Below are 12,173 nucleotides of genomic sequence, written 5' to 3'. Positions count from 1 at the left end.
TACATAACATCATGTCACGGCTGCTTGGCAGAACACACACGTGATCTCATTGCTAAATCCTGACTTCTCTCTCTCTCTCTCACACACTCTCTCACTCACATACTCTCTCTCTCTCTCTCTCTCTCTCTCTCTCTCTCTCTCTCTCTCTCTCTCTCTCTCTCTCTCTCTCTCTCTCTCTCTCTCTCTCTCTCTCTCTCTCTCTCTCTCTCTCTCTCTGTCTGACTGTACATTTATTGCACATGCAGCCTACTTGTGTGTGTGTGCAATGTATTCATTTTGTGTGTATGCACATGCAGGAATTGCAAAAGTGCTTCTCTGTGTGTGTGTGTTTCTAGTTGTGTTTTATATGCACGTTTGTCCACGTGGTTGGTTACAAGTTTGACGGACACAGTTTTGTTTTGCTGTAAGTTTGTTTAAACATGATCAGACGTTACCTTTCACCACCACACGGGGCAACAAAGTAAAGAAAAGCTTTAAACTGCAGCAGGGTTAAAAAATGACAAAGCAACAGGGTTATGGGTGCAGTTGACCCCTACCCTGTGTGTAAAACACTTTTTTTAATGCTCATTTTCAGACCTGCAACCTGAACCCTCACAGACAGTTACATGTTAGTTCAGTAACATGTTGAATATCATCACGTCATGTCTGCGAGGGCGTTGCGTTGCTCTCTGAAACATGACTGAAGACCTCCAGTGTTTCCATGGAGATAAATTGAAATGCCTGACACTGTAATATATATATATCAAAGTGTCTTTCTGAACAGCTATTAATGATTTAGATATGTATATGTATGCTGATTTACTCTCAACAAATCTGGTCAGAGTGCTCAGTGAGCTTTTCCTTTTATATGAACACTACTGATATTATATTTACTGAGGACATAAACTAGTCTACTTTAGCAGATTATCATAAATAAATCCACATTATTTAGACACATATTTGTACATTATACCTCAGTGCAATCTAGCAACAGTGAAAAAAGTCATCAGTAATTATTTTAACAACGTACTAGTCATATTAATAATAGTAGTATACTTTTGAATTGTCACCTATTGTAGCCTATTGCTGCAGGATTACATGTAATTATCTTATCAGAGTCTTTTGAAGTCTGAGTCTAGAGCTGCCTTTCTTTAGACTTGTAGACTTGATGAATTGTGGGTTTGGACAGACCTCAGTGATCTTGATTGGATGCAGTTGGGGAAAACCGAAACTAGCTCATCAGTTAGGTCGGTTTGGATTCTGTGAACGGCTCGCCACTGTGCATCTCTTTGCTTTTATTTAAAGATTGATAGGTATCTGTTGTTTGTGAAACTAGTTAGAAGTGGTTAAATACCTGAGAACTGGGCTAGCTACGTTTTTTTTGTTTTTTTGATGATTACTGATAACGCACAGTGAGAACTTCCTTTTGTGTTTTTTTTGGTACAAGTTAGATAATAAGGGTTTCTTTTCTTTTTAAGTTCCTTTTTAGATAAAGAGTCCTCTGATCTTTACATCTGATTTTTTATGTTGCTTCCCCTTTCACCCTTAACGAGCTTGGTTGTAGCAAACTGGAAATCAAAGGCTTACCATCACTAAATGTACAGTATTGCGCCATTTCCCCCTGTGAGGCACCACCTCAGTCTACTGGTAACCGTGGGAAACGGCTGCACCTTGATATACTGTACTGTGTAATATATGAGAACAGGAAATGTGAAAACGGGACACGCAGGGGTTTGTCAAGCCCAGGTTACGACTTCAAAGACAAATGAAAACAAACACACACACACACACACACACACACACACACACACACACACACACACACACACACACACATACACACACACACAAAAGCCAGTAAAACTCAAACTATTACTGTACCTAACATTTGTCATACGTGTCAGTCAGATAGCCGACGTTACATTCATACTGCCTGCAGCCTGAAGGTTGAGCATTACAGCATCCACTTATCTTGTCATCACTTCACAAAGACTGCTGCCGATTACAACAATCTACTGGTATCAGCAAACAGACGCTCAGGGTTTCCTGGAAGATCATCGACTGAACCCCACTGAGTGTACGCAGATATAAACACACTCGTACACTCCTTTTTTAGTCTGCATGGCTGTGTGTTTTATTTAAAATTAGTTCTCATCATCAACAGCTTTGCTACCTTCAGTATCTTTTTAAATCACATGTTGCAAGCTTCAGATTATCCTGCAAAACAAGGTATACAGTCAAACTGGCAGAACATGGAAATAGTTTTTTTTTTCTATCCAGTTTTCTGGGATCTTGCCTTTTTTTATTACACAGTGAGGTTTCAGCCAACCAAGATTTCTATCCCTGAGGCCTGAAGGCTGCAGCTGTAAATCAGACAGCAGCAGCAAAGCAGACCTCAGGAACCACAAGGCTGCACACTGTTTGTCATCACAACAGCTCTTTACTGGTTTTACTGAAACAATCACATGAAACTCGAGTAACAATGGGCTATAACGACTCGGGGAAAGCTATCGACAAGCTATCGACAACCTGTGAGCTGTGACACTTAAGTATCACAGTTTGTCATCTTGTCATGTGGATCGATTGGCACACTTCAAGAGCCTGGACGACAGAGACAGCGATGGACAATGAATCATAAAACTAAATGACACATTAGGTCATGAGAATATGTCATGTGGGACCTGTGAATGTCTGCGGCAAATCTCATAACAATTCGTTGAATAGTTCTTCAGAAATTTCAGTCAAGTCAGTGATAATCTGGGAACAACAGTGTGCCTTTCTGTATGCAATGTTGTTGCCTGTACATCTAGTAGATATTTGAAAAGGATAACATCAGATTTTGACTCGCTGGTGAAATCATGTTGGGCTCACTGAAGGATCAATTAGGAGTCATCGTCTAGGCAACACGAACATCTGTACAAAATTCCCTGGCAAGTCTTCGTGCATCTTCCTGCAATGTGCATCTGAATCAGGTGCTTCTCAGATCAAAGAGAAAAGACTGAAGCACATGGATTCGTTTGGAGTCTTTTAATAGAGGAAACAGACTATAAGGGCCCATTTATGCTCAACGTACGTATGAAAATGTATCCGATGCTACCGTCACTGCTCTCATACTTCCATGCAGCCTTTACGTTGGCATGGATGTTAACCAATACGTCCACCAGGGGGCAGCACAGAGTCAAACGTTTATGACAACAACAAACTCAAAAACAAACATGGCGACTGTGGAGGAGATATTGATAATGTTCCTCTTGCATTAAAGACAAAAAAGATATGTTTAAAGTTTCTAACCAACTCGCAAAACCTTTCCTCAAAAAGTTCCTCCATTGTTATTTCTTCTTCGTGTCTCACTAGAGCTACGTATCGAGTAGTGACAGCAACACTGCCCCCCCATGGTTTCCGGTGGTACTGCTCCGTTTGGTCCGTATCTGTAAGCTTTATGGAAACGTGCAGAAATACGGACGAAATGAACGCAGAGCACGGACAGAAGGCTCCGTCTGTACCTGTATCCAGATTTAACGTTGAGCATAAATGGGCCTTCACAGGGATTGAAGGTGGACAGTGGAGTTTCTAGAGTCAATTTCCAGGTACTACACCCAAACACTAGAGTACATATATATGCCGATGGATGACCAAACTAAAGGAAAAAACAACATAAAGTGTCTTTAGTGCTTCTTGGCTTTGATCCTACAGTCTTTGAACTCTACTGGAGGGTTGAAAATCATTCATCAAGAAGATATTCCTTCATTTTGGGGTTTTGATGATGGCGGTGGAGAGCACTGTCTAACATGTTGGTTCAAAATCTCACATGAGTGTTCAGCTGGATTGAAATAAGGCGACTGTAAAGACCATAGCATGTCATTTCATACTTATGAAACCATTCAGTGAGCCCTCGAGCCTTTTGTACAGGGCCATTATCATCCTGGAAGAGACTTCTCCCATCAGGATGGATCATACTGTAGGATAAAGGTGATTCCCTCAGAGCCACTTTGTATTGATTTGCAGTGACCCTTCCCTCTAAGGGGATAAGTGGACCTTAACCATGCCAAGCAAAATGGTCCACATGTATATTGAAGTATGCTGCAAATCGATCAATATGCTCCGTTCTTTCTCTTGGTGGTTGAGATGTTTCAGTCTGGATCAAAGTGTCAAACAGGCCGATACAGCCACATGGTCCAAGTTCACTTTCCTGTGTGACGATGCCACCAAACATTTTGTTGTTGTTGTTGTTGGGAATCAGAGGAAAAACACATGGTTTTTGCAGGCTACCCCCCCTTTTTTAAAAAAAACAAAAAAACCAACGCTTTATGTTTTTGGACATTGTGATCCTGCAGTGCTGCTGTTTATACGGTAATAGCCTGCTGCCGGGAGCCAGAACTCTTCTGTTAATCACCCAGCGGATGATGACTACCCAACATGTACAGCACAAACAGAGCGCAGACGTACATCCACTCTGCCAACCTTATTTGATTGCGATTTCACTGTGATGCAAAGTAAAGGATTGAATTTATTATGCAAAAACAAAAAAGACAAAACACACACACACACACATACACACCAGTGTCCTGTGTCCTCTCCCAACAAGTGACCCATTGTAGAAGTTGAAAATAACAGCCTAGAGGGATCTGTTATACAAGAGTGCAGGACAGACGGCCAGAAAATACCAAGATGCCACAATCGTTTTATGATGCCAAGGCAGATCTGGCTACTGAGCTGAAGAACAGAGACCCAGGCACTGCTGTGTGTGTGTGTGTGTGTGTGTGTGTGTGTGTGTGTGTGTGTGTGTGTGTGTGTGTGTGTGTGTGTGTGTGTGTGTGTGTGTGTGTGTGTGTGTGTGTGTGTGTGTGTGTGTGTGTGTGAGAACTAGAGGTGCCACTTTGTCTTAAAGCATAGATGAAAATAATACCAGATAAAGCGATGTTTGTTCTGACTAGTTTGGCCATTATATAACCTAGATTTTTTTATTTTATTACGATGACTCTTACATGCGTGCGTGTGTGTGTGTGTGTGTGTGTGTGTGTGTGCGCTCTTCTGTGTTTTCTGCACATTTCTCGTTCCCAGTCGCACGCTACAAACACTAAAATTAACCGCTGACCAAAACCTTGTTTTTAAATGATTGCCAAAAACCGAACTTTTTTTTCACGCTAACCTTTTTTCATGTAACAAAACACACGAAAACAGGGCGAGTAATTTATGGTTCTGTCTCATAAATTTCCCGAGGAATGAAGAATATTCTATATTATATAATTTTATGAGAAATAAAAAATCCTAATATGGATTTTGTGCCCACAACATGTAATCTGAGTTCTGGCTCATTTCAAAACTTTATATGAGACTTATCCAGAACCAATAAGAGGCTTTTGTGGTGACTGCAGACATTCATACCTGCGAGCTGCCCAGTGTGACCACAGTCCTCCGCAGCAGCTCCACTGGGACCAGATATGCGTCTCCAATTTAAGTTGTAACTGTTGATGGGAAGACAGATAATTGTCTTTTCCATTTCCCACATAGATGATTTCCCCCCGCAGGCCTCAGGATTCAAACTAACAACCTTTTTTTTGGTCAGACACCAGCCACCAGCTTCTCTAACCTCTTAAGCCTCTGCCACCGCTGTTTCTCTTCTCTGTTATTTCGCAGTAATGAAAGCTTCACAGGCTAATGAGTCTGAATTCCTCTGAAATTGACTACTGGCAGCAGTCAGCAGGATGCAGAGGACACAGCAGCTCTTTATTTAATATATATATATGTTGTCTGCTTCTCAAAGTTTCACCTAACAAATGGAGCTTCTTGCAGTGTTTTTACTATTACTACCCACACTGTAAAAAATGTGTGGGAGGGGGGGGGAGCTGACCTGTGAGCTTTTTATTGATAAATCCTGCTTACATGTACTAGAAAGCCAAAGTTTACCCTGAAAGCATTGACATTTTTTGGAGCATCAGAACAACACCAAAAAAAAAAGTTTTTTTTTTTAAATTGGCGTGTCTGCAGGTTTTCATGTGACTGAGAATATGAGTCTCTCTGTTTTTACATGTGCCTCCGTAACGTGACTTAATATGGCCCTGTGTGTGTGTGTGTGTGTGTGTGTGTGTGTGTGTGTGTGTGTGTGTGTGTGTGTTTATTTTGATGTAATCAGTGAGATGTCCTCTCATTCAGCTGAAGGGCTGCAGTGATTCATGGGAGACCAAATGTTCTAAAAATGCCTCAGTTATGCCCTGAACCTGTGTGTGTGTTTGTGTGTGTGTGTGTGTGTGTGTGTGTGTGTGTGTGTGTGTGTGTGTGTGTGTGTGTGTGTGTGTGTGTGTGTGTGTGTACTACTTAACTTATGATGCATGTGTACTCTATATGAAAGATAGATTCATTTAATAGACCAATTTTTTTTCTCCATAAATCTTTCTTTTTCTTTTTTGTTAATTATTGTTTTCACCTGATAATTCAGACTAGATGGAAATTCTTGTCACCACATCATTATTTAATGTGGCATTTCCTTCTTGTTGGTTGTTTTCTGTGGGAGGAAAATGTGATTTTTTATTTATTTTTTTGCCCCTAACCAAATAGTGATGGATCTGTTTGTATGCGTCAGTGCCATTTCAATAAGGAGAGAGCAATTGGAAGTGTAATAACAGTATTTATTGATGTTGTTGGCGACAGACAGATTTTTGGCGGTTAGACTTCATCAATATGAATAAATCTTTGTAAAGCGTAGGCATGAAGATAGGAGATAATCATTTTTCACTTTTTCAAAATACAAGTTACAAAGTGCTTCACAAGTAAAAAATAAAATAAAAGAACAAATAAAAACAGTAATTCAGTGTAGAAACAAGGCCAAAGATGAATAAATAAACCATAATTAAAGAGATAAAAGCAATGAATAGCAAGGGAAATTAATACTCACTCAAATAAAATAATTATATAATAAATAACAAATAATAAAAATGAATATTAGGACAAGATTTTCCTTCAACTTCCGCCAAAGCTTTTCTTTAAATCAACACTGAAGCCACTGTAGCCAACATATTATCATTAAGAAGGTTTACAAGTGCCAACATTTGATTTGGAGAACACTGTTACTGTGCCTCAGGAGGTAGAGCGGTCCTCCAATTAGAAGATTGGCGGTTCGATTCCCGGCTACTCCAGTCCTTGGGCAAGACACTTAACCCCAAAATTGCTCCCATTGCTGCGCCAACGGTGTATGAATGTGAATGAATGGTTGGCACCCTGCGTGGTGTGAATGGGTGAATGAGATGTAATGTAAAGCGCTTTGAGTGGTCGCAAAGAGTCCATTTACCATTTAAAGATCATTTAAAGGAGCTGTGTGCAAGTTTTTTCTTGAACAACAAACATTTACATTTCACCAAAAAAAATAAAACCTACAGTATCCCAGAGATCGAACAAATGTGTGTGTCCATTTCTCAGGAAAGCAAAACACTGATATTTAAACATATTTCAGATCATGTTTAAGTCCACGTTTTCTTCTTCACTGCCTCTGTCGGAGCGGTGCTGTGGGTTTTTTTTTGGCACATTACCACCACTAACTATTTCCCCCCAAAACTTAACTGTCAAAAAACAAATTAGTAGCAATATAAACATAATTAATCAAGGAGACAAAAAGAGAAATAAGCAGTGGTAAGAAAAATAAAGTGAGAATCTGAAAGTCTACAGCAATTTAAAAAAAACTAAATCGCTAACTAAAGATAGAGGGATACAACTTACAAAAAGAGCGGTATGGTCCTTTTTTTGGGGTTAGAGAACTAGAGAGAACTGCTCTAAACATTCACTAGACTTGTTCCTCACCTCATTAACTCCACTCCAATGGGATGATTCAAAGGTTTACCTTGACAAGATTTGTGTAGTCTCATTATAGCACATGATTACACCTGAGGATCACCAGGACTTTAGTCAGTGACTGAATGGAGAGGCGATGAGAGCTGCACAGCTTAGCTTAGCACACAATCTCTGTTCAAGGAGAGTTTGTTACAGAGTTCATATCCTGTTAAGGTCTCTGTGCTTTGAGTTGTGGCTGCAATTTGTAAACTTTTTTTTTTTTTTTTTAGAGAGTTTTAGAGTTGTACTGTGAGCTTCCTAAAGGCCCATTTATGCTCATTGTTAAATACGGATCCGGATACGGACGGAGCCTTCTGTCTGTGCTCTGTGTTCATTTCGTCCGTATTTCTGCACGTTTCCATAAAGCTTACGGATACGGACCAAACGGAGCAGTACCACCAGAAACCATGGGGGGGCAGTGTTGCTGTCACTACTCGATACGTAGCTCTAGTGAGACACGAAGAAGAAATAACAATGGGGGAACTTTTTGAGAAAAGGTTTTGCTAGTTGGTTAGAAACTTTAACTTTCCTGTTGTCCTTGCTTCAAGGAAGGAAGGGAGGAAGAAGGAAGGAAAGAAAGATTGGAGGGAGGAAGGAAAGGAAGGAAAGGAAGGAAGGCCCGAGGCAAGAAGGTAGGAAGAAAAGAAAAGGAGGAAAAGAAGAGGAAAGAAGGACAGAGGAAGGAAGGAAAGAAGGTAGGAGGGAGTGAGAAAAGAAAAGAGAAAGAAAGGAAGGGAGGAAGAAAAGGAAGAAAGGACGGAGGAAAGAAGGAAGGAAGGACAGACGGGGTCAATTTGACCTGGGAGGATGACAGGAAGGTTAAACATATGGTTTTTGTCTTTTATGCAAGAGGAACATTATCAATATCTCCTCCACAGTCGCCATGTTTGTTTCATAAACGTTTGACTCGGTGCTGCCCCCTGGTGGATGTATTGACTCTGTGCTGCCCCCTGGTGGATGTATTGGTTAACATCCATGCCAACGTAAAGGACGCATGGAAGTATGTGAGCAGTGACGGTAACATCGTTTGAAAAGGACGGATACATTTTCATATGTACGTTGAGCATAAATGGGCCTTTACCCTCGTATCGTCCTCCTAGGTCAAATTGACCCTTTCTTCCTTCCTTCCCGCCCTCCTTCTTTCCTTCCTCCATTCCCTCCCTCCTTCCTTCTTTGCTTCCTTCTTCCATCCTTCCCCCTTTCTTTCCTTCCTCCCTCCCTCCTTTCCTTCCTTCTTCCTTCCTTCCTCCTTTCCCTCCTCCTTTCCTTCCTTCTTCCTCCCTTCCTTCCTTCCTTTCTTTCCTTCTTTCGTTCCTTCCTTGACTCTAGGACAACAGGAGGGTTAAGAGTGGCTTCATCCTAGTTAGTGAGGATCGGTAACTCCAGAGCAGTTCTCCTACAACCTCATGTTACATGAACAAAATGTTCAGATAAGAGTCATGGGGAGGGGGTCGTAACTCTTCGCTAAGTTATGCATCTTCTTATGAATCACTTCCTTTGCAATCATTTGCATCCATGTCAGTGTTAATTAATGTTAGTCCAAAGTCTTATAGCACAACAAATTGGAAATGACGCCTTGTTAACATCATGCTATAATATAAGCAGTGACATTATTCACATTGGCCCTCTAGTTGTAATTTAAAAATAGGAAATAATTTTGAATTTCTGATGGCACAGGCTTCATCACTGCAGCCACTGGGAGAGTCAGGCTCGACCAGAATTTACTGACCGGGTTAAGCTGATGACGGATAATGCCTCCTATGAATTGATGATAGCAAGGTTGAATGATAACAAAGGGACATTTTACCAAGTCTGGGGTCATTTTCTGAATCATGTAAGAGGGGAATAGGTCCCTATAACATGTGAGGGGAGATCTATCCATCTATCCACATATCCAACTACCCATCTATCCATCTACCCATCTATCCATCTACCCATCTATCCATCTATCCATCTATCTATCTATCTATCTATCTATCTATCTATCTATCTATCTATCTATCTATCTATCCATCTATCCATCTATCTATCTATTGGAATAAAAACTTCAATGACAATAAAACGTGACTCAGTGACAGAATAACTGCAGAAATGTGAGTGAACTGTTGCCAAAATGGCCACAATGTTCAGTGTTCATAAAATCTCAAATTAACACAATTTTAATTAAAGAGTAGCTGTAAAACCAACACATTCAGTGTAAATCTGGGTTATCATCTTCACAAACCACGTCTGCTGTGACTACAGGGGCAGCAGAGTTTCCAATTCTTCTCACTCTGTTGACACATTAGTTAATATGTTAATATATTTTCTGGAGCGTAAAGGTTCCTGTTGTTATATGTGATGCACTTTACAGTATAACACCAGTGTACTGTAAAGATGGTTTATTTATAGATTTTATAGATGAAGCCTGTGCAGAACTATATCAGATGAGGCCTCATAAACTCTCTCCTCTACCGGCTGCCTCTTCAGTTACATCATGACAACACCTGAGTCCTCTCCGTGTCTGAAACGTGTCAGTCGACTGTGTCCATGGACAGGATGTATGGTGAGGTTGTACTGTAGAGGCAGGCACGCAGGCAGAGTGTAAAAGGCCTCAGAGACGTGAAAAAGACAGACGCTCACGTGTAAATAAGTGCCGTCACACGTGGAAACGCAGCAGCAGACACTGAGCTGGAGATGTGTTGCACTGACATCACTGATTTTCTAAAGTGACCTCGCCCTGCTTTGTCATAAATCATCATTAGAGAAGTTGCTCTGCTCATAATCATGTCCGAGGCCAGAGAACGAGAGTCAGCTGAAAATTTTGTGGTATAAACAGAAAAAGAAAAAAAAAAAATCACTTGAGGATTTATTGATGTTATCACTTACATCATATTTGTCAATGCTGGCAAATATCGGTTTGTTTTAAAGTTTAATTCACTTCATAAAATAAACTATAATAATACTCCAGCTATTGTGCCTTATTTTTCAGTATTTTCAGAGGATGATAAAAAGCATTTGAGGACATAATTATAGAAGCAGCATCTAAATCCAGAGCTTATAGCCGATGAACATTGATGTATGGACTGTGCCTGATAACTACTTCCTGTTTACCAGCCTATAGAGCAAAGTACAAAATCACTACCCAGATAGCATGCGAATGTGGGCCACTTGAGGCAATGATCCGGCACTGTAGGCATTCTTCTGGCCCGGACAAAACAGACGTGAACCTAAACTGGCCCATGTAGTAAATGCTACATGGGCCAAATATCACAAAACGAATATGGCCCATCTTTGGTAAGTATGGCAAGTATGGCAATGACTAATCCGGATGTGAGCCTAAAGAGGCCCACATATAAGGAAACATACTTGGCCCACCTTTGTTGAAACATATTTGGGCCAGTCTTGGCCGAACTGGTTTATTTGGTGTGTTTTTGGTTGACATCTGGCATTGTGATGGCTTGGTTATGGCCCACTTTTGGCAAACATGAGCGGACCGCCCAAGTGCCATCATTCCATGCTGTATGTGGGCCGGATGAACATGTCAGGTGTGGGCCAGATATGGGCCAAAAGAATTTTGCTATCTGGGTACCTTTATTCTTAACGTTCACTATGCTCCTTTTATATAATAGATGCTAAAGATAATTTTGTGTTGTCGCCATCGGCTGTACAGTTGATTTGGTTTTTGCATCTTTTAAAATGTGGACAAGCAGGTTTAAACGTCCTGATCCTGTAATAACTGCAACAACACATTGTATAAGTGTAATATTAAGGGGAATAGTGCAATACTGATGGCAGCAGGTGTCTTGTTTGTGTGTATTATGTGTTTTTAATTAGTTTAGTACTTAGTTAGCTTTAGTACTAATAACTCATTTATTGTATTGTTTTAAAAGCATCTTCTTACTTTTTTACTTATGGTACTATAAGGATTGCTTTCCATTTTGTTGCACACATACAATGACAATAAAGACTCTTCTTCCTGTTAAAAAGAGAGTTGTTTCTCGCCACTGTTTATTTTGAAGGAATTGACTAGTTTTTAGTTTGGTTTTATTTTGAAGGAATTGACTAGTTTTTAGTTTGGTTTTATTTTGAAGGAATTGACTAGTTTTTAGTTTGGTTTTATTTTGAAGGAATTGACTAGTTTTTAGTTTGGTTTTATTTTGAAGGAATTGACTAGTTTTTAGTTTGGTTTTATTTTGAAGGAATTGACTAGTTTTTAGTTTGGTTTTATTTAGTTTTAGTCTTAGTTTTTCAGGTATTAACCCTCCTGTTGTCCTGGAAGGAAGGAAGGAAGGAAGGGAAGGAGGAAGAAGGAAGGAAGGAAAGGAGTAAGGATGAAAAGACGAAGGAATTAAGGAGAGAAGGAGAGAAGGAAGGAAGGAAGGAAGGAAGGA

Source organism: Scomber japonicus, chromosome 3, assembly GCF_027409825.1.
Source record: "Scomber japonicus isolate fScoJap1 chromosome 3, fScoJap1.pri, whole genome shotgun sequence".
Lineage (NCBI taxonomy): Eukaryota > Metazoa > Chordata > Actinopteri > Scombriformes > Scombridae > Scomber > Scomber japonicus.
The sequence above is the reverse complement of the archived record's forward strand: the minus strand, read 5'-3'. Positions refer to the sequence as shown.